The 25,192-nt window shown below is 43.6% G+C and overlaps 1 protein-coding gene and 1 pseudogene across 1 annotated transcript in view; both read right to left on the bottom strand.

Moving 5' to 3' along the window:
- LOC126282145 (cyclic AMP response element-binding protein A-like) overlaps positions 1 to 25,192 on the bottom strand; it is a 633,124-nt gene that overhangs the window by 154,649 nt on the left and 453,283 nt on the right. The window lies entirely within an intron of this gene.
- Positions 20,382 to 20,499, bottom strand: LOC126282653 (5S ribosomal RNA; annotated as a pseudogene).

Raw genomic sequence — 25,192 nt, 5'->3', positions numbered from 1 at the left:
GCGCGTGGGCAATTAAATTTGCTCTACGCTGCCATTCTCAACTCAGTGTGTTTATCACCACATATATTTGATTGTAACACTGAAAAGCGTGTAGTGGCAAACACGTGGAGTTCACTAAGGGAGCATGCAGAAAATGTATTCGCCAGGATATGCATGCAAGATGACACTTAACCTCCCTGTCACAGCGCTATCCGCCAAATAAACAACACGTGTGTATGTCACAAGCGAATTGGACCACCTAAGAATATATTAATGATGATGGAATGACCATTCAGATGCATAGTGGAGTTAAAAATAAAAGCGAATGAAGCAGCGTAACGATATTTTTTGCATGTAACGATTGCAGTGGCGAGACAAGAATGTAATACATCCATTTCCAAAGAAAGTAAGTGCCGATAGCAGTCAGTCTCATAAGACATGCCTACAAAATACTGACACAAATTATTTACAGAAGAATGGTAAAACTGGTAGAAACTGACCTTGGGTACCAGCAGTTTTCATTTCGGAGAAATATAGGAACATGCCATACTGACTCTACGACTTATCTTGAAACACAGACTGAAGTAAGTCAGATCTATGTTTATAACGTTTGTAGATTTACAAAAACCTTTTTCCATTTTTGACTGGAGTACACAATCTGAAATTCAGAAGTTAGCAGAGGTAAAATACAGGGAGCGAAAAGTTATCTACAATTTGTGCAGCAACCAGACGCAGTTGAGGAGGAAGTGAGGGAAGATTATATCCTCTCCCCGTTGTTATACAATCGATATATTGAGGAAGTAGGAAGACCAAGGTGAAATTTGGAAAAGAATTTGAAGAACGTAGAGAAGAAACTTTGCGGTTTGCCGCTAACATACAGACTTGCTGCAGCATCTGTACGAAATGGGCAGTCTCTTGAAAAGAAATCATAAGATGAATAGGAAAAAAAGGAAAATAAGGATAATGAGATTTCGTCGAATCAAATCAGGTTATGCAGATGGAATCAGATTGGGAAACGAGACACTAAAAGTAGTCTAAGAGTTTCGATATTTGGGCAGCAAAATAACTGACGATGGCGTGAGTAGAGTGTAGGAAGAATAAGAAAAACATTTCTGAAAAAGAGGAATTTGTTAAGACTGGATACAGATTTTAAGTTTCAGAAGGTCTTTCCTCAAAATATTTGTACAGAATGGAGCTTTGGATGGCAGCGAAACGTTGGCGATAAGCATTTGAGACAAGAAGAGGACAGAAGTTTTTGAAATGCGCTGTTACAGAAGGATACTGAAAATTACGTGCACAGATAGATTATTTAATGAGGCAGTGGCTCGAAGCCGACGTCTGTGGCCGACCGGTTTTAGGCGCTTCAGTCTGGAATCGCACAGCTGCTACGGTCACAGGTTCGAATCCTGCCCCGGGCATGGCTGCGTGTGATGTCCTTAGGTTAGTTAGGTTTAAGTAGTTGTAAGTCTAGGGAACTGATGACCTCAGATGTTAGGTCCCATAGTGCTTACAGCCATTTTAACCATGTAGTGGCTCGAATTGGAACAAAAAGAAATTTGTGGCACAACTTGACGGAAAGGACTGATCGGTTGACAGGAAACATCCTGAGCCATCAAGAAATCGTCAGTTTTGTAATGGAAGGAGTGTGATAGTGTGAAAATTGTGGAGGAAGAACAAGGTTTGAATAAAGTATGCAGGTGCAAATGGATGCTAGTTGCGGTAGTTATGCAGAGGTGGAGAAGCTTGCAAAGAACTAATGTGAAGAGGTGCATCAAACCAGTTTTCGGATTGGAGACCACAACAACTATATTTAATCAAAACTAGACATGATTGTCTCAATGGGAATTCCGCAGTCGTTCATTAAATAAAATATGGCACTTCAGTCTTCGATCGCTATTCTTTATTTTCTATTACCGGTTTCGGGCTAGCTGCCCATCTTTAGATCTGTTAGACAAAGTTAAAAATGTAATTAATAAGAGAGATACAGTTAGTGACAGAAATATCTTAGTTTACAAAAAGAAATTCTGGAACGTATTAAATGCCAACATACCATATGTTGTAGTTACAGAGTAACTTGTCCGTACAGAACACACCTTTCACTGTCATAAGTAATGTAAATTAAAATGTAGATATTCTTCCGAAAGAATATCTACATTTTAATTACAATTTATGTTTCTTTAGAAAGAAATTTTAAATTAATGTAAAAATTTTTCGTTTCATGGTTCACTCAAAAAAGATTATTCAGATGTTATTACCTTAAAAATTGTTTTATTAAAAAGAATATTCGCCATTAATATATACGGTGAAAAAATAACAGATGCACAATTGTTATAGGTAGAGGGTACTTTTTACTGTTACCAATCAGGTTACTCTTAAAAACTGCGATATAATGTATTAACAGATTGAAATGAACTTTACCTATGACAGGGAACCGTGTGTTCTGTACGGACAAGTTACTCTGTAACTACAACATATGGTATGTTGGCATTTTGTAAACTAAGATATTTCTATCACTAACTGTATCTCTCTTATTAATTACATTTTTAACTTTGTCTAACAATCTGAAGAGGGGCAGCTAGCCCGAAACCGTTAATAGAAAATAAAGAATAGCGACGGAAGACTGAAACGCCATATTTTATTTTAATTAACTATATTTAAGGCGTTTGCTTGAGGTGTGTGTACACATACGGACTGAGAGGTCTAAGAGCCGCTCGCGCTATCGTGTTGCTGGTCAGTTACACGCACCTTTACGATATCTGATAAAACGTACCGAATGGAATAAAGTAAGAGAGAACTGTCACACAAACACCATCTGTTCCTACGATGCATTGCAAGATGCGGCCAGCCAGCCATTGTTATCTGCCGTGAAGCAACGACAGCCGCAATGGCGAGGCGGAGACTGGAGCGCGCAAGCCTCGGCATTTTCATGTAAAACAGTCGCGCGAGCTGCGCTGCGGCGCGCCGACCAAATGGGTAATACGGCGAGCCGACGAGACAATAAGCGCCAAAGGCCGCGCGCGGCGAATGCGTCGTCTCGCTGTCGTTCAGCAGGCGCAGGCCGCGAGAGAAAGCCAGGTGGGCTGCAACGAAGTACGGTGACAAAAGGGTAGATCTGGCCCGGGGACGGACTGCGGGAAGACACACGTCGCGACGCCCTGTCACGACTTCCTTCCGGAAGCAGCGAGCAGGCGAGTCTCGCTGATGGTGCTGCCAGATGTCTCGACGGGTTGTCCCGATTTTTACGAGTGTAATCTACATCCACATTTATACTCCGCAAGCCACCCAACGGTGTGTGGCGGAGGGCACTTTACGTGCCACTGTCGTTACCTCCCTTTCCTGTTGCAGTCGCGTATGGTTCGCGGGAAGAACGACTGCCGGAAAGCCTTCGTGCGCGCTCGAATCTAATTTTACATTCGTGATCACCTCGGAAGTAGGGGAAGCAATATAGTCGATACCTCATCCAGAAACTCACCCTCTCGAAACCTGGACAGCAAGCTGCACCGCGATGCAGAGCGCTTCTCTTGCAGAGTCTGCCACTTGAGTTTGCTAAACATCTCCGTAACGCTATCACGCTTACCAATTAACCCTGTGACGAAACGCGCCGCTCTTCTCTATCTCCTCCGTCAACTCGATCTGGTACGGATCCCACACTGATGAGCAATACTCTAGTATAGGTCGAACGAGTGTTTTGTAAGCCACCTCTTTTGTTGATGGACTACATTTTCTAAGGACTCTTCCAATGAATCTCAACCTGGTACCCGCCTTACCAACAATTAATTTTATATGATCATTGCACTTCAAATCGTTCCGCACGCATACTCACACATATTTTACAGAAGTAACTGCTAGCAGTGTTTGTTCCGCTATCATATAATCATATAATAAAGGATCCTTCTTTCTATGTGTTCGCAATACATTACATTTGTCTATGTTAAGGGTCAGTTGCCACTCCCTGCACCAAGTGCCTATCCGCTGCAGATCTTCCTGCATTTCGTTCCAATTCTATAATGCTGCAACTTCTCTGTATACTACAGCATCATCCGCGTGTGTCTTAGTACCACGTACGTGAAACTCAGCTTGCCCTTTTCTCACATGGTATCCTGCAAGCCATAGATTGAAGGCAACAGGCAGATTCCATATTCTGTGATTTCCAGAAAGCGTTTGACGCGGTTCCTCACTGCAGACAGTTAATGGAGATCTGAACATACAGAATAGTTTGACATGTACACTGAAGAGCCAAACAAACTGGTATACCTGCCCAATACCGTGTAGGGCCCCGTGAGCGCTCAGAAGTGTCACAAGACGGGCGTGGCATGGACTCGACTAATGTCTGGAGTAGTGCTGGAGGGAATTGACACCATGAAACCTGCAGGGCTGTTCATAAATCCGTTAGAGTACGAGAGGTGGAGATCCCTTCTGAACAGAAAGTTGCTAGGTATCCCAGATGTGCCCAATAATGTTCATGTCTGGAGAGATTGGTAGCCAGCGGAAGTGTTTAAACTCAGAAGAGTGTTACTGGAGCGGTACTGGACGTGTGGTTGTCGCATTGTCCTGTTGGAACCTTGACGAATATGTCTGCCCTCAGGTTCCCAAGCAGTCAGTCACAGCCCACTGTCACATCTGTACACAAGATTAAACCAGCCGGCCACACTGAGACCCACTTTGAGCCCCCTTTCAGATTCCGCTAGTAGCTAATATGTCACATGAGCATCTCCTCCTCAGAGGTAACTCAACATCTGACAGTGTTTGCCCCCCCCCCCCCCCCCCCCTTGTATAGCCCGCCAGGCCTGGTAATAACACTAAACACGAACAACTTTATTTCATTCTGGTAGCTGATCTGTCACAGAGGAGTTGCAGCTCTAATCATTTACATACCAGCCGATAGTGTGTATGTGTATGAAGTTACACAGATATCCGACCATGTCTTCTTGGTGCTTCACATTTTTTATCCGACGATGTACCTAGGAAATGCAGTACGACAGACAGCTTTCCAAGGATCGGGTATTTTGGCAATCAACGAAGAAAAAAAGCATTTCAGCGAGCTCGACAACTTACGAGATATGGCGTTATACGTTTGATGATTTCGTGATCAGAAATCTAATGTGCATTCTCTGCAGCTGGTAAGGTTCTACGTTTTCCTTTTAGGGATACGCCCTAGCTACTCTTGTTCTTTGATTACAACAGAAAGCTGAGGCGTTGGAATGCAATTTACAGCCACTGACAGTAATATCCGCTTTGCCGCTGTTGCTGCAAGGAATACCAGGAAGTGCACCAATATTTTTCGAGGCGGCTGTGTTTGGAAAATTTATGCAGTGTGACATAAGCTTCACAATGCGATCCCATAACGACTTCATGGCACAAGGCTAAGACTGTGTTGTTTGCTTATGATGCCTTTTCACAAGTAGTTAAAGAAACGTAAAACCGAAAAAAAATCCCTCGAGCAGTACACGCTGGGAAAAACAATGAGGAATGAAAAGGAATGACGCCCTTTGTACTTTATACGGACCCAGAGGTCCAATAGCTAAGAAGTACCTAGTTAGCTCGAATAAGAAGGCTGTGCATCACGTAATTCATTGCACGCGAGAAAGATTGAATTGCTGAAGAATGATAATTTTATTTTCTCTCTCTCTCTCTCTCTCTCTCTCTCTCTCTCTCTCTGTCTGTCTGTCTGTCTCTGTGTGTGTGTGTGTGTGTGTGTTCAAAAAATGTTCAAATGTGTGTGAAATCTTATGGGACTTAACTACTAAGGTTATCAGCCCTTAAGCTTGCACACTACTTAACCTGCATTATACTAAGGACAAACACACACAACCATGCCCGAGGGAGGACTCGAACCTCCGCCGGGACTGTGTGTGTGTGTGTGTGTGTGTGTCATGTCGCGAATAATTATGCAATACAACTAAGGAAATCTTCCTAAGTTATGTTTCCTATACAGGAATCAGACTGGTGTTTTGTGGGTGCGTCAACGTGAGCTCACCACGACGCCCCTCAAAAAATGTTATCACGATTATCGCCTTGTGACATAGGCAGTTATGTTGGACGATGCCATCGCCGTCGGTGAAGACATCAAGCTGAATGGATTCAAGTGCTCAACAGTAACGTTCAGGTAGTCCCTGCTTGTCATGGTGCCTTCGGTTACCACCGGTTCCATGCAAGCGCAGGTGAATTTCCCCGTTAGTACACTACTGGCCATTAAAATTGCTACACCACGAAGATGGCGTGCTACAGACGCGAAATTTAACCGACAGGAAGAGGATGTTGTAATATGCAAATGATTAGCTTTTCAGAGCATTCACACCAGGTTGGGGGCCGGTGGCGACACCTACAGCGTGCTGACATGAGGAAAGTTTCCAACCGATTTCTCAACCAAAAACAGCAGTTGACTGGCGTTGCCTGGTGAGACGTTGTTGTGATGCCTCGTGTAAGGAGGAGAAATGCATACCATCACATTTGCGACTTTGATAAAGGTCGGATTGTAGCCTATCGCGATTGCGGTTTATCGTATCGCGACATTGCTGCCCGCTTTGGTCGAGATCCAATAACTGTTAGCAGAATATGGAATCCGTTGATTCAGGAGGGTAATACGGAACGCCGTGCTGGATCCCAACGACCTCGTATCACTAGCAGTCGAGATGATAGGTATCTTATCCGCATGGCTGTATCGGATCGTGCAGCCACGTCTCGATCCCTGAGTCAACAGATGGGGACGTTTGCAAGACAACAACCATCTGCGCGAACAGTCCGACGACGTTTGCAGCAGCATGGACTATCAGCTCGGAGACCATGGCTGCGGTTGACGCTGCATCACAGGCAGGAGCGCCTGCAGTGGTGTACTCAACGACGAACGTGGTTGCACGAAAGGCAAAACGTCATTTTTTCGGTTGAATCCAGGTTCTGTTTACAGCATATTGATGGTCGCTTCCGTGTTTGGCGACATCGCGGTGATCGCACATTGGAAGCGTGTATTCGTCATCGCCATACTGGCGTATCACCCGGCGTGATGGAATGGGATGCCACTGCTTACTCGTCTCGGTCATCTCTTGTTCGCATTGACGGCACTTTGAACAGTGGACGTTACATTTCAGATGTGTTACGAACCGTGGCTCTACCCTTCATTCGATCCCTGCGAAACCCTACATTTCAGCAGGATGATGCACGACCGCATGACGCTGGTTCTGTACGGGCCTTTCTGGATACAGAAAATGTTCGACTGCTGCCCTGGCCAGCACATTCTCCAGATCTCTCACCAATTGAAAACGTCTGGTCAATGGTGGCCGAGCAACTGGCTCGGCACAACACGCCAGTCACTACTCTTGATGAAATGTGGTATCGTGTTGAAGCTGCTTGGGCAGCTGTACCTGTACACGCCATCCAAGGTTCTATTTGACTCAATGCCCAGGCGTATCAAGGCCGTTATTACGGCCAGTGGTGGTGGTTCTGGGTACTGATTTCTCAGGTCTATGCACCCAAATTGGGTGAAAATGTAATGACATGTCAGTTATAGTATAATATATTTGTCCAATGAATACCCCTTCATCATCTGCATTTGTTCTTGGTGTAGCAATTTTAATGGCCAGTAGTGTATAATAGTGTCCCCATCTCCCTGCATCCGAGGCTGTTTGTATGTTTCGAGGAGTCGTTCACCCCAATGAAGGTGAGTCTCGACACGACCACCGACCTGGTATAACAAGAAACGTGATTCATTCGGCCTGCTGACACTTTTTCATAGTTGCGCGGTCCAATATCGAACCCGTCCCATTACAATCGTTATTGACAGTGATGGTTGATCAACATGGGAATATGTAGCCATCATTTGCTATGGAGGCGACGTTCAACAACGTGCGCTGAACGGCGTGCTCCGAAACACCTGTGCCCACACCAGCGTTTTACTCAGTCGTCGGATCTCCAATAGACTGCCTCCTGTCCTGACTTACAGAGTGGGCACGCCTCTGACCTTCACGTTCTGTGACGAGGTGTGGTTGTCCAAAAGCTTCTCACCCACTCGTGGTTTCAACGCCCTTCAACCACTTACCACAGATTCTCACGACAGTAGCACACGAACGGCCGAGAAGTTTCGCCGTTTCTCAGACGCTCGTTCACAGGTGCCCGTCAACAACAATCTGCCCTTTGTCACAGTCCCTGACACCAATCGACTTCCCCACTCGCAACTAAAATGATCCCCTATTCGTCTCTGCTCCCCTAACATGTTTTATTTACCTCATCACCCCCAGGAGTCAGAGACTGGAAAGTTGCACAGGTCACACCAATATTGAAGAAAGTTAGTAGGAGTAGTCCACTAAATTACAGGCCCATGTCATTAACGTCGATATGCAGCAGGATTTTGGAACATATATTGTGTTCAAACATTATGAATTACCTCGAAGAAAACTGCCTATTGACACACAGTCAAGATGGGTTTAGAAAACATCGTTTCTGTGAAACACAACAAGCTCTTTATTCACACGAAGTGTTGAGTGCTATTGAGAAGGGATTTTAGATCGATTCCGTATTTTTGGATTTCTGGAAGGCTTTCGACATTGTACCACACAAGCGGCTTGTAGTGAAATTGCGTGCTTATGGAATATCGTCTCAGTTATGTAACTGGATTTGTGATTTCCTGTCAGAGAGGTCACAGTTTGTAGTAACTGACGGAAAGTCATCGAGTAAAACAGAAGTGATTTCTGGCGTTCCTCAAGGTAGTGTTATAGGCCCTTTGCTGTTCCTTATCTATATAAACGATTTGGGAGACAATCTTAGCAGCCGTCTTAGCTGGTTGCAGATGACGCTGTCCTTTATCGACTAATAACGTCAACAAAAGATCAAAACAAATTACAAAACGATTGAGAAAAGATATCTGAATGGTGCGAAAATTGGCAGTTGACCCTAAATAACGAAAAGTGTGAGGTCATCCACATGAGGCCTAAAAGGAATTCGTTAAACTTCGGTTTCACGATAAATCAGTCTAATCTAAAACCCGTAAATTCAACTAAATACCTAGGTATTACAATTACGAACAACTTAAATTGAAAGGAACACATAGAAAATGTTGTGGGGAAGGCTAACCAAAGACTGCATTTTATTGGCAGGATACTAAGAAAATGTAACAGATCTACTGAGGAGACTGCCAACAGTACGCTTGTCCGTCCTGTTTTAGAATACTGCTGCACAGTGTGGGATCTGTACCAGATAGGACTGACCGAGTACATCGAAAAAGTTCAAAGAAGTGCAGCACGGTTTGTATTGTCGCGAAATATGAGAGATAGTGTCACAGAAATGATACAGGATTTGGGCTGGACATCATTAAAAGAAAGGCGTTTGTCGTTGCGACGGAATCTTCACACAAAATTCCAATCACCAGCTTTCTCCTCAGAATGCGAAAGTATTTTGTTGACATCGACCTACGAGCGCGGAACGATCACCACGATAAAATAAGGGAAATCAGAGCTCGTACGGTAAGAAATAGGTGTTCGTTCTTTCCGCGCGCTATACGAGATTGGAATAATAGAGAATTGTGAAGGCGGTTCGATGAACCCTCTGCCAGGCACTTAAATGTCAATATATATATATATATATATATATATATATATATATATATATATATATATATATATATATATATATCGTGGTTACCAATGGTCACAATTTGTTGACTGTCTGTTTCTCGCAAGGCGCAATCAAAAAGTTTTCGTTTGGGGGCCGTAAGGCGGAACAATCCAGAATCGTGATGACAATTAGGCAAAATCGCCGTGAGCTTTGAGACTGATAATACACGGTGTCTTGCTGCGTGTAGTCCGTAACTGCCTGTTGGACATCCTCGCCCGACAGGAATCGTCTATCCTAGAAGGCCTTTTTTGTGGCACCGAAGGCGTGATAATTACATGCGAAGAGATTAAAACTACAGGGCTGGTGCTCGGTTGTGTGCCACTTGAGGTAACATTGGCTTCCCAGATCGACTTCCGTCTTGTGTCGACCATTCGAAACATGGCGTGCCATTCCACAACGGTGGTTTTCGACCTACAAGCTGCCCCACACACATTCTTCATTCTATGATGGACATCTACTGGTGTCTGTCCTCCGACAACCAATAAAAGAGTAACAGTTCGTTGGTCCTAGTTGGATGTCGCCATAGTTCACGTTTTCGCATTTACCACACCCCTGTCGGAAAGACACGAATGCCGCTCTGATCCCTTGCCAACATGCTGGTGCTTGTACAGTCACATTGGAGTCGCGCCACGCTGCAATACGCTGCAGTAAATTGAGGAAGCGGGCAGTGCATCTCAGTTTCAGTTAGATTTTTCAGTATTTACCAGTTGAAGTCACAAGCGTTTACAGTTTAGAGGAACTGTCGAAAAACACACGTTTAGTGAAAATACTGAGGCAGTGAATAGAGTTAAATATAGATATTCATCTACATTATTATTTCAGAAGGAATAATCATCACAAAAAAAATCTCTGCAACACAAGAAAAATGTAGCTTACCCATCACTAAACTTCTGCGTAAAAACCGGTGATATATGAAACTCACCTGCAATAAAAAGAGGAAAGACACTAAATTAGTGACAGCTCCGAAGACAACAACTAAGAATATGGTATAGTCAGCAAACATTTACTTAAATTATTACTGTGTCGATTCCTTACAAAGTAATAGGTCTATTTGTTTTTCGGTTTGTACGTAACAGGTTCGTGTTCATGTTTCACAAATCCTAGAAAGTATCTATTTGTATTTCCCTTTTATGGGGCTGATGATGTCTGTAAAAACAGAAAATCGAGATCTGTTCAAATAAAATAAAACGTTACCAAGCCGGTGAAATTTACGGTTTGTTTAGGTATGAGGGTTACCACTCTGCTCCATAGCTCAAAGCGTCCTCATTTCGTGTTTTGTATTTTTCTTTTACTGCCGACGCAGCCGTTGTGTTCATCCAGGCCTAGTACAACAACTCATCAACTGATTCTATAATTCTTTATTTGTGCAATTTCCTTTTCAAGATGCTGTTTATACATTACTGTACTCGTGTTACAATTGATTTTTCACATTATTCTTATCAGAAGATTAGTTTGGATTCCGGAGATTATAGATACACGAGAGGAAATACTGATCCCATGAATTAATTTAGAAAATAGGCTGAAGGAAGGCTATCCTACATTTGCAGCATTTGTAGATTTTGAGAAAGGTTTTGACAAGATAGCTGGAAAACACTCTTTGAAATTTTGGAGGTAGCGGGAGTAATATACAGGGAGCAAAATTTGGAAATTACAAGAGTCAGTCGACATGAAAGGAAAACCGTAATTCAGATGCGAGCGAGACACTGTTGAGTCGATCCCCGATGCAAGCTGTGAATGAAATCAGGAAAAAAATCTGCAAAGCAAATTGAAGTTCAGGGAGAACAAATATAGTCTTTGAGGTTTGGCGATGACAGTATAATTTTCCTGGAGACAGTTAAGGACTTGGAAGAGCAGTTGAATCGAATCGATAGTGTCTTGAAAAGTGGATATAAGATGAAGACCAGCAAAAGTAAACGGGTAATTGAATACAGGAAGCTGAGGGAATCCGATTAGAGGATAGTACACTAAAATTGGTTCATAAACTTTGCTATTTGTACACAAAACAAGTGATGATGGCTGAACTAGAGAGGACGTGAAATGCAGACCTTCAGTAGCAAGAAAAGTGGTTTTGAAATAAGTTAAAATCCACTATATGTGTAAGTTTTAGGATTTCTTTTGTGGAGGTATTTGCCTGAAGTGTAACCTTGTACGTAATCGGAATGTGGACGATGAACAGTTCAGGCACTAAAGTAGAAGGTTTTGAAATGTCGTGTTGAAGGTTAGGTAAGTAGATAGGGTAACTAATGAAGAGGAACAGAATCGGATCGGGGAAAAAAAGAAATTTATGGCACAACGTAACTAAAAGAAGGAATCAGTTGATAGAACATATCGTGGATTTGGTATTGGGGGGAACTGTTGGGGTAGAAATTCTAGAGAGAGACCAACGCTTGAACACAGTAAGCCGGTTCACTTCGATGTACGTTGCAGTAATTGCGTAGACGAAGAGGCTTGCACAGTGTAAACTAGCAAGGAGATCTGTATCAAACCTCTGACTTCTGGCTGAACAACAACAGCAACAACAACTGATTTCGTTCAGCTACAGAATATTTTCGGATCGATTGTAGCTCCAGCGTAAGCAGTCATTTTCAGATGATTACACGCTGTCCACAGGTCACCTGACACTCACTGGTTGCTCTCCAACTACAATTGATCCAAAGACGTTTGGTAATTGTATGAAACTGGTTATCACTGTGGAGAAATGGCACAGTAGGGTGTAGCAAAGTGTGTTTTAATTGATCTGTTCAGTCCTTCTATTCGTTGTAGTATATGTGCAGTAGAAGAAAAACAGTACAATGGCATCAGTAAAAAAATGTCAATCAGATATTCGCTTTATAAATCCAGGATCAGATGAGAGGAAACGCAGATTTTGCTAGCACAAACAGTTAACTAGTCCACTGAAGATTCCTTTAATGCAAAACGAGGAAACTGTCTGAAAAGTACGTAAAATATTAAACAGCAACAAGAAAATAAGGGCTTGGATTTAAAAATCAAATACGTCTGTACTTTCTGCGGAAAACATACAAGCAAAAAAACTGGTTTAGGTTTCTACACCAATGGAAAAATGCTCCTATCGGAGCACAATAAATGCAAACATGTTACCGTTTATTTAAAAGACTGACTGAAAGGTGAGGTACCAACTGCTCAACACCTTTATAAATTTTCTCAAAAATCTTGGGATGCGAAAATATTCTCACTTTTTTGAACTTGCTACTCACCTCTAACTGTCGTAGGTTCCCCAAACTGTAACTCACTCACATCCACTAGTCCACAGCTGTAAGCCGCTCATACCCATCGTCTCCCAGTTGCCCTTTCTCACTCACACATTCAGATCAACTAGTTGTTATTATCTGTCTGTGTCTGTCGTTGTCACCTGTGCCACTGCCACAGTCCCTTCCGTTCTGTCCTGTTATTACAGTCTCCTTTCATTGTCAATGTTTCCCTCTCGGTCTCTCTTACTGGTAATATCTCATTCCTTCCTTTCCATTGCTGCTGTGTCTTCTCACTGTCACTCTTTCACTCTTCCTCGTTATCATTGTCATATGCTCTGTCTCTCATTATCATTGGCTCCCACTCAGTTCCACTTCCTCTTTATTCTTTCCCCCACTGGCACTGTCTCTTTGACTCTTTTCCTTGCACTGTTTTGTCACTCCGAACTATGTTTCACTGACACTGTTTCCCTCTCATTCTCTCAAACTGCCGTTGTCTCCTTCGCTTTTTGTACAACGCAACCACTGTCTACTATCTTCCAGTATTTATTACTTTTCCATCTTTTTGCCACTGCCACTGTCTTCTTTTCTCTCAGCATAAAAATGCGCGAATACGTTCTCATGCCAAAACTTTTGGGAAAATTTTTAAAGATGCTAAGGAAGGTAGTTTTCAGTCAGAACTTGTAAAGAACGTATTCGCATGTTTTGGGCTGCTTGGCTTCTTTTCCCTGCTGCAGGAGGACATGTAACTCATATGAAAAGAAATGTACTGGCCACTAAAATTTAGATAGTTAACTTACATGAAATCGAAATAACGCAAAACTAATTTTACATCTCTGAGCGGAACGAACATGGTAAAAAGAAAAAAAAATGCATGTGGTTCAATATTACAACACTGGATTGCCACATGATAACGGAAACACTGTACAGCATATTTCTTCGTGCTATGTCATTTTACAAACTACTTGCGTATTTTACGTGCACAGGTAGGGTAACTTTTAACCTCTGTATCTTGGAAACAGATAAAGATATGAAGAAAATTTTCAACTTTGTTCGAAATTGGTATCTTACGAATATATCGTAAAAATGTCAGCCATTTGCTGTGAGTAACCGTCTTTAAACCCACGGCTTGTTTTTGGTGCGCTGGTGACGGCGAAACTGTAGTAAAAACACTTTTTTGAGGTTTTTAGAGGAACTGCCCAGGAACAAATGGTGCCTCCAGGAGTTCCATCAAGCTCACCGTAGACTACGTCAAATGCAAAACGAATCAATCGATATGCTACATTTGCCTAAGCAGGTGTAAGTGTGTAATATTCGCAATTTGACCATGTACTGTAGGGCAGTGACAGTAAGAGGCTCTTTCTGTTGGGTATACAGATGGTCGGTAGCGCACTGGAAAATACCGTTCTTATGCGCGGCGTTTTGGAACATACTGGTAAGCATGCTGTCGTTTGCGTACCGATTACTAAAGAGGCGTATGGGCCCATTTGGAGTGTGGCCTGCGTAAAGGCTTCCAGAGAAAGCAAAAATTTTATTTTCAATATTTCATACGGCTATTGAGTGAAATTAAAAATTTAAAATGTCTTCATAATTTCCGCGTTAAGAATAAGAACTTTATGTTAAAGACTAAACGCAACGAGGCAAGTATTGTAGTTTGTGTGTATGTCTCGAGGCAGTGTAACTGACGGGGCGCAAATTACGCACATTACATTCATCCAGTATTTGAGAATGAGAGCATTCAGCGACTTGGAACAAATTTTATACGTAACTTCAAACCTTTACGAAACTTTTCCCTGCTGTCACCTACCACGAAATAATGAAGGAAAAAAATTGTCACCTTTTACATTTTCGCTGTTCATGCAGTAAAATTTCATCATCAGGTAGGACGTTTTAATTTATTACTTTTTTACTACTGACTTTACTTGCTACACTTTTTGCAGACGGCATCCACGTATACCATTAAATGTACCTGCAAACTTATGTCATTGTACGACTCACGGTTCACGAGATGCGACGTCGTAGACGTTGAGATTCGCGAAAAACTAGCTTTTCCTTAAAACGGAGCGCAAATCAGTCTGAGTATATAAGAAAGTGAAACGTAATCTGAAACCTTTTTGTTAACGTTTTGTCGCTTACATGCATAAGGCCAAATACGAAGGGTGTTTAACAAGTAATGTAACACTTTTTTCTCGGCCATTATGGTTGAAAAATGCAAATTTTTTTGTGCGGCATCATGGAATATTTACGTTTCAGCCCCCCCCCCCCCATCCCATAGTTCATGAAGTTCCCATAGACTGTGGCGGTATACGTAGCCTTCAAAATAGCGTATGTAGTGGAGGTGCATTCCAAGCAAAGAGGTATCGCGGAGTGTCTTTTAATGGAAAACCAGAGCATCGCGGATATCTACATGCGCTTGCAGAATGTCTATGGAGACCTGGCAGCGAACAAAAGCACGATGAGTCGTTGGGTGAGGTGTCTGTCATCATCGCAACAAGGTCGCGCGAACCTGTCCGATTTTCCGCGTGCCCGCCGGCCGGACACAGATGTGACTCCTGCAATATTGGATTTCAGAGTGTTTCGCCACAAAAATGAGAGCGATCTTCTCCTGCTCCATCGCGCGAGGCCTCACACAAGTTTGCTCACCCGAGGGCACCGCACAGAACTTCTTTGGGCTGTTCTTCCTCATCCACTCTGCACCTTCCGATTTCTATCAGTTTGGTCCAATGAAGGATGCACTCCAAAAGAAGCAGTACGTGGATGATGGTTAGGTTACTGATGCAGCAAGAGGTTGGTTCTGGCGTCGACCAGTACAGTGGTAATGTCTCGCATTCAGGCCCTCACAGTAAGGTGGCAAAAGGTCGTGTGGTTGAACGGAGATTATGTTGAAAAACAAAGTTTTGTAGTCAGAAGAGTAAGGAGTAATATGGTGTATTAGAATCCTGAAAAAAAAACTTGCTGTCAGAGAATAATGTGTTACATTACTTATTGAACGCCCCTCGTATGTAACACATTAACTCTTTTGTCAAGTAATCAGTAGTGTGAAGCCTACACGGTAGTTCGATTGCGAAAAGAGTCGTGGGCTGGTGAATTAACTGATTTTTAATTAAAACGTAAAACGTATTGATTCTTCTTTCATGGATCTGAAAACTTGCTGAAGGGTTGCTGGGAGTATTTCTCCTTGTCTGGCCCTCCTAAAATTTTGAATTTCCTTATGCCATAGCGCACGCGCGTTGTTAGCAGCAACTCGTCCTACACGAAATTCACTTCTTCGCGGGATCGCCTCGCCGTGCCGTGTCGGATCTGGCCCGCACAGCTGTGCTCACAGACGCGCTTACGCAATGCGTGCGTGTCTTGTGCCGCAGCCGTCACCCAGCACGCAAATGTTAATATTTTTCCGCATGACTTAGTTTACAGAGTCTTATGTCCACACACGTTGAAGTACGGTTTCAGTGCGTTAGTAAACAGGATTCCACCGTTTAAGGAAATTCTGTTACACAAAAAAGAACACCGACGGATTACCTAATTATATTTATTTAATTATTTACAGTGCTCCAAAGAAAAACTAAATATCACGACTACTACAAAGACGCAAGCAAATAAGTAACTCTCACGAAAAACGGAACTGCTGCGAGCAGCCGGCCGGGATGGCCGAGCGGTTCTAGGCCCTACAGTCTGGAACCGCGCGACCGCTACGGTCGCAGGTTCGAATCCTGCCTCGGGCACGGATGCGTGTGATGTCCTTAGGTTCGTTAGGTTTAAGTAGTTCTAAGTTCTAGGGGACTGATGACCTCAGAAGTTAAGTCCCATAGTGCTCAGAGTCATTTTTGGCTGCGAGCAAGCCAGACTGACGGCTGAAGGTTAACACGTGTAGTACGCAAGCTTATGGGGATGTAGGCTGAATCGTCTGCTTAGATATGTTGATTGTAAGACAACGAAATGTAGAAGAACGGAAGAATACAATAAAAATCTATGCTTATTTCTGTACAACGTGGCACTCTTCTTAAATAACTGCCTCCACATCAGTTGATAACACTTTATGCTAGACGAACAGAGATTAAAAACGCATAAATACGTTCTGATGTGCTTCAGGAATTGCGTCCCCAACTTACGTGGTATACGGAGTAAACATATAACGTGGAGACTCCCTAATACCTCTAAAACGTTTTATTTCACGGTGGCCTAATGGATGGTGCTGAATAGAATCTTTGATGAGACTTCGTGGTGGCAATACGAGTTAATGTTCAAGAACTAGTGGCGAAAGTTTGAGACACATGGTATCATATTTAACGTAATGGTCGAGGACGGCGATCAGGTTCCAGTTATTACTGCTAATGGACCACTGTATCTAGTGAGGTCTAATGAAACAATCTATGTGAAGGCGAGGATTTAGCAATAGCTTACCGGAGGGTCACATGCTTGTGAAAAGGTCTTCAATGTGGTGTTGGGCGAGGCAGAGGAGATTGTAAACACTGAGCAAACTAATGAAAAAAATTTGAAGAAATCTATAAGACCACAACGAGAAATATTGCTGTGTTGTTTCGTAGAGATAATGATTTTATTCTTGTATCTCATTTGATTACATCAGATTGTACATTGATGTATGCATTGTAAATACTTAACCAAATGTGTGCTACAGAATCTGTTGTCAAAATACAGAAATCGTATTGTTGTTAAGAGAGCAAATCAATAATGTATTTGAATTCTGAAACACGGGAAAGGATTACAACAGAAGACGAATGGGTAGCTTTGAGAGGTGCAATAGTGACGACAGCAGAGTATCAAATAGACAAACAACAAATCCTTGAATAACATGCGAAATACTGATTTTAACTGACGGAAGGAGAAAATACAAAAATACTACAAATGAAGTAGACAAAAGGGAATAAAGTATAAATAATGAGACCGAAAAAAGTGCAGTATGGCAAGACTTGAATGCCTATAGCACAAAGGCGAAGATGTGAAAGCATGCATGACTGTGGAAAGATAGGTGCCATGTATAGGAAAATTAAAGAGACTGACAGCATCAAACTAATTTGGAAATTGGAGAACACAATAACATACAATACAGAATCAACACTTGGAAGCATTTATGACGTAAACAGCGCAACAAGTAATATCTGTCGTGGAAAATACACATTTTTTATTTGTTTATCAAGAATCGAATGAGATGAATTAGATACAAGTAGATTTGTACCGTGATAGCAATGGACGTCATAGAAGAGATGATCAAGGGAGAGAAAAAAGATAGTGGTAGAACGGCTCTGAGCACTATGGGACTCAACTGCTGTGGTCATCAGTCCCCTAGAACTTAGAACTACTTAAACCTAACTAACCTAAGGACGTCACACACATCCATGCCCGAGGGAGGATTCGAACCTGCGACCGTAGCAGTCGCACGGTTCCGGACTGCGCGCCTAGAACCGCGAGACCACCGCGGCTGGCACTAGAAATGAACAGCGATAAGTTACGGCCAATGGTTGAGAACCTAAAAGAAAAATAAGCATTACTGTGACATGAAATTAAGCGTTTGCTTCACTGTTTCACAGGAAGAAATTTCGAGATACATTAATTTTTGAAGTAAAACTTATAAGAGTGACAAAAGGACGTACTTCCGACTTTTTCTAATGCAACGGAGCACTGAATTATCTCCATTAGGCGGACAGCAGAACAGTAGTTACTTGTGCGTGTGGAGGAGTGAATGGTGTGAATGGGCGTCGCTTGAGTCCGAAGCTTGAGGTCAGTGACCGCCGTGTTTGGCTGACTCTGCAGCTGCGATGCAACGCCGGACTTGAGCAACACGGGCGCTCACACACAGTGTTTGTAATTCCTCTCTGCATACTTGTCTGTCCAGGGGCGCAGCTGCTCCTGCTAGCAGCTACCGCCTCCTCCCGTCTCTACCCTGCTCGAAATTATTTCGACGGAACTGAAAATACATTATTTAATCAAAAGTAACTGTACGCTTACTAGTGGATATTAGTACGGGGTGTGTCCGCCCTCTAGCTTAATGACTACTTGAGCTCAGCTGGCGACAGTTTCAAAGAACTGTTTGAATGTCTGTGGAGGAATGGTAGACATTTCTTTCCGATGAGCCGAATCCAGAGGAGCTAATAGTTCGGCACTGAGGTCTGAAGCCAAGTGGCGTTCTAACTCGCCCCAGAGGTGTTCCATTGGGTTCAGGTCGGGACTCTGTGGAGGCCAACCCATTTCAGAAAGGTTATTATTTACAAGTCATTGGCTCACAGATGCTGCTTTGTGGCAGGGAGCATTGTTATGCTAGCACTCACCAAACCCATAACTCTTGCATCGGATTGTGACAAGGTATAGCATGATTTATCACACCAAATCACTAACTTGCAATCACCCAATGTCCAGTGGCGTCGCTTGTAGACCATCTCAAGCGTCGCATTGTGTTGACTACAGAAATGTGTGGTTTGCGAGGAGCTTCTCGACTATTCTACACCATTCTGCTTAATTACGTACGCAGTCATTGTACAAGCTGGAATGCTGATAGTACTTTGGAACACACGAATGCTTCCTTACGCTGATTTCATACTATTGTTTACAACTACCCTCAGCAATTAAAAAAAAAAAAGGTTCAAATGGCTCTAAGCAGTATGGGACTTAACATCTGGAGGTCCTCAGTCCCCTAGACTTAGAACTACTTAAGCCTAACTAACCTAAGGACATCACACACACCCATACCCGAGGCAGGGTTCGAACCTGCGACCATAGCAGCAGCGCTGTTTTGGACTGAAGTGCCTAGAACCGCTCGGCCACATCGGCCGGCGATGTGACTAACGTGGGAGCTGATTGCTTGATGGACTGATTTGGGGGAAGGGTCCAAACATCAACGTCATCGATCCCGCTAACGTGGGAGCCAATGAGGTGAGGAAGTGAAATAAATAGTCGCAAAAGAGCTAGAAAAGGAAGTTTTCTGTTCCGTGCGCTTGCTTTAGTGTAGTTCACAAGATCGATACGAACAGAGCTACAAAAATAAAAACAATCAAATAACACACAAATGTGAGGAATCGGCCTAAAGCCAATCGGAAAATGCCTAGAAGCCAACGTGACAGTTCATCACAATAAAGAGATATAAAAAAATACAACTGAAATAGTGGATAAGGATGAGAAATATATCTAAAAACAGAGCAATAGGAAAACGAGAGGTGAGGTGTGACAGGGGAATAACGCAAGCTGTTAGGATAGGTAACTATATGTAGACCGTCCTTAAAGAACAAAAACACTTTAGTATAAAAAGCTTAGTTAGACCTAAAATGAGAAATGGAATAGGACTAACAATGTACACACGACAGCACTTGCATCGCCCAGTATCGGACGTAATATAAATACACGAGAACTAAAACGGCCGCACATTAGGAGTGCCATATAACACTACTCTCTCCTCCCGCACAGGCCATGAAGGTCCAAAAGTACCGACTGGTCGCCGTGTCATCCTCAGCCCACTGGAGGGATATGGATGCGGATATGGAGGGGCATGTAGTGAGCACACCGCTCTCCCGGCCGTATGTCAGTTTCCGAGACCGGAGCCGCTACTTCTCACTCAAGTAGCTCCTCAGTTTGCCTCACAATGGCTGCCAACAGCGCTCGGCAGACCGCATAGTCACCCATCCAAATGCTAGCCCAGCCCGACAGCGCTTAACTTCGATGATCTGACGGGAACCGGTGTTAGAACTGTGGCAAGGCCGTTGTCCCATACAACACTACGCTGCAGATAAAACATTTGGCTAATCTATTAATTCCGTCGGAACTGTTTTCGCTGTCAACAAACTTATCACTATCTCTCTTTTACACACAGATAATCTATTTCTTATTCCTCTACATAGCTTCCGATTTCTTTCACAAAACTGCCTAAGCAACTAGAAACTATCTTTCGTTCCGATGATTTTCAACACAACTTTGATATCTACTGATTCTCATCACGTGAGGACGTGTCCCCATCCGAATATCGAATTATGGACAACAACTCTCATTCCTAGCTTCATAAGGCGTTGCAAAGAGGTTTGGACTTTAATCCAAGACACAGGCGCGAAGTCTAGCGATTGGTAACGACATGCTAAGACTTTTCAACCCTATTGCCTGTGAACGTGGCAGGCAGATCGCTGCAGCCGCAACCGCACCTGCGCGACTTTCGTCTAGAGTCTGGGGAAAGGTGCTGTGGAGCGTTTCCGTAATGCGAGTCAGCCTTGGGATGCCTGTCAAGGCAGCTGGGAGGAAGTGGGGCCAGCCGTGGCATTTGCGGCCGGGGAGTAACACAGCCGAGCACAGCCGTAGCGGCCTGCTTTTACGACCAACTCGCGCGCCAACAGCACCTGCTACTCTCCGCTAGAGACCTCCCAGCACCAGATTCCACATTACGCACCTGAAAGCGAAAACTGTGGCTATACATCTACATCTACATCTGCACTCCATTGGTATCACGAGGCTGAGTGCACTCCGAAAAATGGCAACAGCGCATGGCGGCCTGGATGGTCACCCATCCAAGTGCCGACCACGCCCGACACCGCTTAACTTCGGTGATCTCACGGGAACCTGTAAATTAATGACAGAGGCAGTAAGATAATATCTACGTCGGATTATATGCTATCGTAGAATACTCTACTTGTCATTTGGTTTCCTGCTCCATTCACAAACGAAGCGGGAGAGAAACGACTGTCTATATGCTTCCGAACGAGTCTGATTTCTCTTACATTGTCGTCTCGGGAATTACGTGAAATGTACGTTGGTAGCGGTAGGTCTAGGATGGTTTTGCAGTCGGTCGCAAATGCCGTTCCTTTAAAGTTTCTCAACAGCATTTCACGAAGAGAATATCATATTTCAAACAGGGATTCCCATTAAGTTCACGAAGTAAGTCCGTAATGCTCTCGTGTTAATCGAACCTATCGGTACCAAATCTAGCAGCACTCCTCTGAATTTCTTTCATGCCTTCATTTAGTACGATTCTTCATATAATGTGACCTGGTGCGGAACCCACACACTCGATCAGTACTCAAGAATGGGCCGCACGCTTTTTCTGTACGCGGTCTCCTGTACAGATGAAGAACATTATCCTAGAATTCTTCCAGTAAACCGAAATCGATTATTCGCCTTTCCTACAACCGATTTTACCAGCTCGTTCCATTTGATATCGCTTTGCCACGTTACGTCTACATATTTAAACGACGTGATCGTGTGAGGCAGCACACCACTAACGCTTGATTCTAACATTACATTTTTCCCTTCTCATCTTCATTAAATTGCATTTCCCCAAGTTTAAAGCAAGCTGCTATTTATCATACCAAATAGAAATTCTGTCTAAATCACCTTGTATCCTCCTCAGTCACTCAAAGACGAATCTTTCCCGTACACTACAGTGGATCAGTATATATATTCTTAGAGCCACAGAGCCACTCTCATATCCGAGGACTTTGTCTGTACACATGGGCGTTCATTAACAGTTTGAAATGTGGCACTGTCTCAGATGCTAATGCTTTCCGGAAAACTAGGAATATGGAATCTGTCTGTCTGCTCCTCGTGTATGGTTCGCAAGACATCAAGCGAGAAAGGGGCAAGTTAAGTTTCACGCGAACCATGGTTTATAAACCCGTGTTGCGATGTGGACAGAAGGTTTTCTACCTGAAGAAAATACATTGTAACCGAACATGTTAAGAATTTGACGATGATATCGGAACAATAGTATCGGTACCGAAAGCATCGCAGTTTTTCTTGAACAGAAAATGATTCACTGATGAATTTTTTCGGAATATCATCCCACTGTACTAGTAGATGTTTCGGCAAGCTTCTCACTTGGTATTTTCTAACCATTAAAATGCCCAAACCACGCTACTCCGTCGCTGCCTGGTCTTACTCTCGTAAGGGAGACTGACTAGTCCACAGCTGACCCTACCGGTAAAACTGTGTGAATTAACCGAGGGTTTTGTCGCCGCCTCGGGAGGCATTCGGGTACCGAGCTCAAATGACTGGCCCATCGTTCACCCCCGATGACAGCTGCATTCGATGCAGTAGCACAGTTAGAATGAATATAAGCTAAAAATGCCAGAGGTGATGCGGCAATTCGTTCCGTCTTCCTCGTAGCAGTTCTTTAGTGTGACAGTGAGTGTAACAACCGCGTGCGCCATCGTCGATCTCGAACAGGACTCGTGACGTGCAAGCAAGAGAGACAATTTGGGGAGCGGCTTGTTTACCTTCAGCGAATGGCGCCGATAACGAAGATTGCAATGGCGAAACTGACGTGCGGAGTGGAGTTGAGACAGTTCAGTCGAAAGGCAGATAAGCTATGGAATGACTGGAGTGCTTAAGCCACTGTGAGACGATTCGATCTCGTTCGGGATTTACACGTCTCCCTCATGTCTACTGGCCCTTCTCTCATCTGGACCTGCTACCCTGCCATTGTAGCAGCAGTAACCGACCTAACAACTGCGCCAGACACTTGTCTTTTATAGGCGTTGCCCACCGCAGAGATGTTTCCTGCCTGGTTACATATCTCTGTTTTTGAATTCGCATGCCTATACCAGTTTCTTTGGCGCTTCAGTGAGTGTTCGCCTGATTTTATGCATCCCACACAATTAACTGTCACGCATTTCCTTCTTCGTGAAAATTTTCGCCGCACACTGGACAGACAATGAGGACACGCCTGCAGCGTTTTCGATGGGAATTGTTCGATCAGCCACCATACAGCCCGGACTTACCTCCTTCTAATTTTCATCTTAGCTCACACGAACCGCTGGCAATGAAGCCATTTTGGCACAGACAACAAGCTGCAGATCACCGCAGAGAATCAGCAGAAATCATAGGCGGCTGCCTTCTATAACGAGGGTATTGGGAAGCTGGTACAACGCTACAATTAATGTCTCAGTCGGAGTGGCGACTATGTAGATAAGTAACTGGAAGGTGTAGCTAACTGTCGCAAAAAAATATTTTTGAGTTTCACTGTGGTTTCCATTTCGCGACCAATCGGACCTTACTTTCCGAATAGCCCTCCTAGATAAATGACCTTGATGACTGGTGGAACAGACACATTCGTAATTTAAAATGGTTGTTATACTGCTGTTAGAGCTGGTGTAAATCCACCGCAAGTGCTTTATTGGAGCTTCCTGTCCTGAGCCCTCATGATACATGCCAACGTGTTAGTGGATTTTTTCTACCCTACAATGGTAGCAACTAAGTACAAAATAAAAGAAGTCGTATCTCACTAACAACGATTCGTAGGGTTACAGACGGCTCTGACAGGTGCCTATAACCGGACCGGTTTCGGAACTTTGTTGCCGGCCGCGATGGTCTAGCGGTTCTAGGCGCTCAGTCAGGAACCGCGCGACTGCTGCGGTCGCAGGTTCGAATCCTGCCCCAGGCATGGATGTGTGTGATGTCCTTAGGTTAGATAGGTTTAAGTAGTTCTAAGGTCTAGGGGACTTGTGACCACAGATCTTAAGTCCCATAGTGCTCAGAGCCATTTGAACCATTTTTTCGGAACTTTGTTGTTTCCGAAACAGAGTTCATTAACCCTACTTGATATATTTGTTTCTCCACCATACTGAAATGTTTATTCCATAATAACAGGGAGATGCCATGCACTCAAGTTATTGACTAACCTAGTATGTTAATAAAGTCCTCTTGTTATTCACGGCTTGTTCTAGTTTTGCGTCTCTTACTGTGTGACACTACAAACCAAAGAAAGTCTCTACGCAAGTAGTGCCCTTGTACGTAAAAAAAATTACTTTTTTAATTGCACAACTTCATGTGTAAGTTTGTTCATGCTGCTCTTCAACGCAGTCACTCCGGTGTCCCCTCGTGTGTGCCCTACAAAGGCACGAGTCCGCGCGAGCTCCATTCACGTCTTCTGCAGGAAAACACGTCCTTCCACGCACGACGCGCAGAATGTTTACGCGGATATCCACGTGTAAACATGCCCAGGCAACATGTACGTCCCCGTCATGCGGCACCGAGCAACTGTTATCTGCATCACTTCGTGGAAGTTCCGGCGCACGCCGTCTGCTAACCGGAAAGCAGCACAGATACGCGATCGCTGCAAAAATACGGCAGCGGAAATAAACGTATTCCTTTGCAACCCAGCGCTAAAGTAAACAACTTTTAGCCACAAGCGTTCGTGTCGGTATCGTCGAAAGGAAGCGTCTGAACGGTTGAAATTTATGTCTCTGCTGTGTTCGGCAGTGCCCTTAGATTTTCCTTCATGCTGCAACAGAAATTTTGACGGCGAGTAAACCGACACATTTTCTACCTCAATGTGCAGTCAATTAAACTCTCGCGTTCTGGAATGCTGCCTCTAAAATAAGAAGCAATTCGAGCTGAAAAATTATCTAATTGGGAAGCAGGATATCAGGTTCAGAGTGACCAGAAAAGTAAAGAAGTACGATATGATGGAGGTCGCT

Source organism: Schistocerca gregaria, chromosome 7, assembly GCF_023897955.1.
Source record: "Schistocerca gregaria isolate iqSchGreg1 chromosome 7, iqSchGreg1.2, whole genome shotgun sequence".
NCBI lineage: Eukaryota > Metazoa > Arthropoda > Insecta > Orthoptera > Acrididae > Schistocerca > Schistocerca gregaria.
This window is presented reverse-complemented; position numbering and strand designations above follow the sequence as displayed.